The sequence below is a fragment of the Pygoscelis adeliae genome, unplaced genomic scaffold (genome assembly GCF_000699105.1).
Source record: "Pygoscelis adeliae isolate BGI_AS28 unplaced genomic scaffold, ASM69910v1 Scaffold38, whole genome shotgun sequence".
Taxonomy (NCBI): domain Eukaryota; kingdom Metazoa; phylum Chordata; class Aves; order Sphenisciformes; family Spheniscidae; genus Pygoscelis; species Pygoscelis adeliae.
In genome coordinates this window covers 18,412,997-18,418,677 of record NW_008825614.1, presented here as the reverse complement: position 1 = coordinate 18,418,677, position 5,681 = coordinate 18,412,997, and positions in this window count along the sequence as shown.

The following is a 5,681-nucleotide window of genomic DNA, read 5'->3' as shown; positions in this document are numbered from 1 at the left end:
CGAGTGCTCTCTTGTGGGTGCAAGTCATGTCAGATCAAGAATGCATACGTGCAGGCATAAGAAGAAAACCTCTTTCTTTGCCCAAAGAGAGGCTTTTTCAATAAGCGCGAGTTTCGCAAACTGAACATGAGCATTTTCAAAAAATCTTCAACATTTCGCATGTTTTTGCTCATTGCAGGAATGTTCTGGTCATCACCATGAGCACCTGCCTCAGATAAACAAATACAACGGTGATGCCCTGATTGCCCCCTATGTAGCTATTACTAGATGTTTACATAGATATTGGCTTACCTGATGGACCTTACACACTGCTTTAGTTGGAGAGTTGAAAATCCCTCTTGACTGTGCCAGATCTGTACTGCATCCTCCAGTTTGCCTGCAGCTTGCCAAGGAGAAGAGGTCGGCAAAAGACAAGGACTTTTGGCAGTATAAGGGCATAATGTTCTCATCCGTGCCTTTCCTCTAAAATATCCTGTTGTGTTAGGATCTTCTGCAGCAACTGAAAGGTCTTTGACTTTTCCCACGTTGTTGTTCAAGAGCTCCATAGTTACAATTTTTTTCTGAAAACACACCTTCACAGTTAACTGAATTTCTTTTTTTTTGCCACCAACAGTCTGGGGAGTTGAACGTTTGGCCTGGGAGAGCCGTGGGAAGGGACAGACGTGAAAAGGTACAGGCATGTAGGCTCTATTAAAACTGTTCTTTTGCTCAAAGTGAAAGTTTCCGCCCTGTTCAGTCTTTCATGCCAAACTGCCTCAGAAGCACGAGTAACTGAAACAACATCCTCCACTCCGAGAAACACATTTATGTCTCTGCTGAGTCAGAAACCAGCAGCAAGTATGTCAGCGTGCATTTTCAAGTCAGCCTTTGTATCTTTGCTGGGCTATTCTGCAGCTTCAAAAAACAATGGTAATCTTCAAAGTGTGATGGACATACAGGCAGAGCGTTCCAGACAGACATGAGCGAGAACAATCCTGGATTCTGGTTTATGCCAGGGGAAGGGTCGACACCAAAATGGCTCAAAAGCCAGGGCAACTATCCATCTACTTTTGCCTCTGTCACTAACATTGCGTAGCAAGAGCTGGTGTTTGAAGCCGAAGGTTTTGTAGCATTACCTAAGAGTTAGCTAATGCATTTCATGAAGGCTTAAGATCTTTTCCAGTCACAACTAAACGTCTTTCTAAAATATGTGCAATAGCTCAGATGGAAGGTATGGGTGTGAGGCAAGAAGTTACATACCCCATGGTATGTACAACTCATTTCAGATCAAATAATCAAGAGAGCCTTTCTGCCTCTTGAAAAATGTTTGGAAACAGTTGAACAGCATGGGCTTTTCAATATCACTTGCACTATAAGCTTTGCTGTCAGAAAGGTCTGCAAGTAGAAATGTTTTCAGAAATTAATGCTTAAATGAAAATAGCTCATTCACTGTAGCACTGAGGTGGGCCAGGACTTACAGTTTTCTTAAAACAAAGAGGATGTTGGCCTCTAAGCAAATACCTGAAGTAGGAAAAGGACATGTGATTTCTGTCATCATTAGGTTTAAAAAGATGTTCTCTGGTGGTATTCCTGTAAGGAAATTGAAGCATGCCTCTTGGGGGGTCTCAGGTGCCAGAATGTTTCACAGCTCTCCATGACCTTGCCAGAAGTCTAGCCATGTTCAAAAGGCAGGGTTACATTTCAGTTCTGTCATGCAAATGCACTATTCCCTGCCGCCAGACCTCTTTTCTATGTTTACTGTAAATGCAGGTCACCGGCACTTCCCAGAGTGTCAGAATTGCACCTGTGCTAAACAGACATCTGCTCTTCCTACAGAAAAATCCACGTTGTTAATCCTTTAGAGACATACATGAAGAAAAATTACAGGTAAATGTTATTTGTTAATGTGAATGATTGAAGCTGATCTCATATCAAATGGACTCTGCAGTCTGATTTTGTTTCTGTGCAAGAGAAATAAGAAAATATGCCACAGGCTTTTGCTGAACGTCGTATCTTGTTGACAGTCTAACGTCACTTGCTCAGAAAGGGATTTGCCCCTGGGCAGGGAGCCAGCGCAAGGTCAACACGCCATATGTCTCGCTGAAGGTCCCTGTTGAGAGCGCGAGCAGGATTAAAGCAATGTATCGTTCTCCTACCAACCTCTGCACAAAGCAGGCCCTTCTCAACCTGTCTGCACACGCAGACTCGGTGAAAGTAGCAGGACTAGCCCACCAAAGGCTGATATGCATTCTTTTTAAAAGTAGGTTAAGACTACATGGATAATGTCCCTCTTCTAAGAAAAACCTTTGATCTTCTTTCTTACACTGTTTCTCCAATTAACTCCTCTTCACACCTTTGCCTGGATGATGCTTTGAGTCCAGAATGCAATATCCTCCATGCTGATAAGAAGCAGATGGCCTGGTTTGCTTTCCAGGGGGTACAAATCAGGTGTTACTCACTGCTGTACAATGGCAGAAAAGTCTTGCTTCAAAACTGTTCCGAGGGGATATTCAGGCTCTGAGATTCTGGAAGTTGTGCTGTTTCTATTTACATTGTATGTTTTGCTTTGTTGTTTTGGTTTTTTTTAAATACGAAGTTCAAATGGGGACTCTGGGACATTCCTTACATACTCCATTGCCTGTGGCATTCAAACAGGTTCCCTTCCTTCTCTCCTTCCTTTTACCTCGCTATACGCAGTTAATTACCCACCCAAAACTAAGAGAAAATATTTCTGACATACCTGAAAATAAACCATTGAGGCATCTTCCTTCCAGATATAACTTAGTTGTGGTTTTAATTGCATATATCCTAACACAATATCTACAAGAATGTAATCTTTGTACAGAAGAACCCTCAACTTGTTCATACTCCCACAAGAATCATGAATAACGCTACTGACATCACACAGTCATTGCTTTGAATTACTCTGAATTACTCAAAGCAACAGATTCTCCATGACACCGTGTCCCTCTGCATCTGAAATGAAAGTCGTCGGTGGAAATACTGCAGTAGAAACACAGGAGTCAGCTGAACACATGCAAGCCCACCTATTTCCCAACAGATGATGTCTCAACTATTTTATCTGTGAACACATTACTGAGAAGGAGGAAGAAGAAAATACATCAGGAGTTTAAAAAGAAACTCTCACAACATTGTGCATTTATTGTATTTTACTGTGCTGTAATTATACTAAATTCTAGTATTTATTATACATATCATAGTTTGTCTGGGCTGCTGCAATTTATTAACAGATATAAAATCGTGAAATCAACAGTTTCTCATGTTAACTGCATACTACAGAATTACAGTAATAACTGTGATTTAGATTGAGGTTCAGGAATACAAGATGGAATAGTTTTGTGCCTCTCTCATCCTGCCTTATCCCTTAGCATGGGCCATCTCTCTCCAGCTCTATAGCTAGAAGTGAGAGCTGCACCTAACCTACCCGGGTTTCATACTGTGACTATCGCCAAAATACAGGCCTGCAAAGTGCTGACAAGTCAGTAAAAGGTGGTGAGAAATTTGGATTTTTCATGTTACAATGGTTGGCTTCAAGCATCGCTTTTTGCATAATCTTCATTTAGTGTAATTCTGCTCATTCTGAGAAAGAACCCAAGGGCAGGTTTCCAATAGCAGAAGAGAACTGATTGTATTGAAATGTGGGCACAGTCCAGCAGGGACTTCCGCTCACGCTACAGGGAAGGACTGAAGCGTGCTCACTGCATCTCTTTTCCCCGTGGTTTCATGAGTGTCCCTTATCTTTCAGTACGTCTCCAGAATCTGAAGACAACTTGAAAAATAGCTCTGTAATTCGTCCCTCGCGCCACAACTACCGCTATAAATGTCAATAAACTAAGCTTTCAGGGGTCATAGTGCAGTTGTCTTATCAAAACACTTCACATATAATAAGTGTTTGGTATATAAAAAATATCTCCCTTGCAGAAGAAACAGTTCCCAAATGCGTTTTATCACAATACCTTGGGCGTGCAGAGTACATCTCTGCAGACACAGATTAATTTCTCATTTGGTGACACTTCATATTATCACTGGCTTCCTTTGATACTTGTGCTTTAAACTGGTAGTTAAGATATCACTCGTTCAAGGGAGTAAAGTGCCTACGAAAAAACCTGGAATCTCAGAGGACTCATGTTTGACAGTAGGAGAAAACATTCTTATCTGCGTATGACTACCTCCAATCTGGCTCATAGGCTCAAAGTATTACTCTCAGCTCAGATAGTTGAAATAGCGCGAGGATTTCAGTGCCAGGGCAGTTCTGCAGTAGAATTACGCTATCATAATTGGCATTAAGACAAGCCGAGGGCTTGGGATAACCTAGTGTTTCAGGACAGAACTGACATGTACCGAGTATAACTGCAAAGTTGTAATGATGACAACTGAAAATGTAAGGTCTCCCGTCATCTCCTGTGTATTAGGGAATGCAATGTGAAGAGAGAGACTTTCGGGCCTGTAGTCATTCGCTGGAGTTTCTAGGAAAGATGCAAAGTATTAGCAACAACCATGTCAATATGTGGTACTACACACATACAAATGAAGCACAAGCTTAGCAGTCTTGAAAAAACTGAGGACTTGATGAGTTTTTTCTTGACTTGATGAAATAATGTTTGTGGGCCGATTCAGATACACTCGGTCATGGTTAGAGTAAGGATTATCTGGCTTAGTGGAGAACAGGAGAGGTTGTGGGGTATGTGGTAAACCAAATGAGGTCATTCTTTTGGTCACAAATGAGAGAGACCTGGATTTACTTTGCCTAAATGTAATCCTCTAGAAGTTATATATTTAAACTAATTACACAAGTCCCAGTTACAGGCCATAGACACAGAGGCAGCTCCAAAGGGGATTCTTCTCAGACACCTACCTCAGGGTGGGAGGAAGCTCTCTCACCTGCAGCCTATTTCTCTCCTTCAGCTACAGAGTGAGCTTGAAGAACCAGCATATACAGGGTGTCTAACTTTTTGACAGCTAAAGCCAAATGAGGAGATCCTGTTTCCACCCCTAGAAGAACCGATGGGTTTGTACTGAACTGAAATGATCCTTCCAGATCCCACATTTAGGTTCTTTAGATCAAAAGGTAGTTGGCAGAAAAATACCGTAAGTTACCTCCTGTGCAGACATCCTATCAAGGGATGTCTCATTAAATGAGGCATTGTTTAAGTGTCAGGCACGATCAAACTACAGAAGCACATTACGGTGTTTGAGGAAACAGCTGTTCACCCCGGCACTTAAGGAACTTGTAGATTGATTTGAGCAGCGTATGTGATGAATAGCCACGTGTCACAGGCAAAAGCGAGCTACAAAACTACTTGCGCACATGAAGTGATTCCTTTGCAACGTAGCCTTAGCCGGAATTGTATATATGAGCTATAAATCATAGACAGTTGAACAGCAGCTGATGTCCAGAAGGTAGCTGGGGAGTACGAGCTGATGGTACCAGAGGCCATGAAATGCAGCCCTCTAATGACAGCAGATACGAGGGCGTGATGAGAAAGCGGCGAGATAGCAGGGACTACTGTGTGGAAAAACAGCAACGACCATTGTGCCCTTCTGAGAGAAGCGGCGCGTGAAACCACGGGCTGAACGGCAAGGGCTTTCGGCCAGCGGGATGCCGCCTTACGACCTAAGAGTGCCAACTGAGATGCTTCCCCAAAAGGGGAGAACCGCCGTGTACGTGGGCAGCTCCCAGG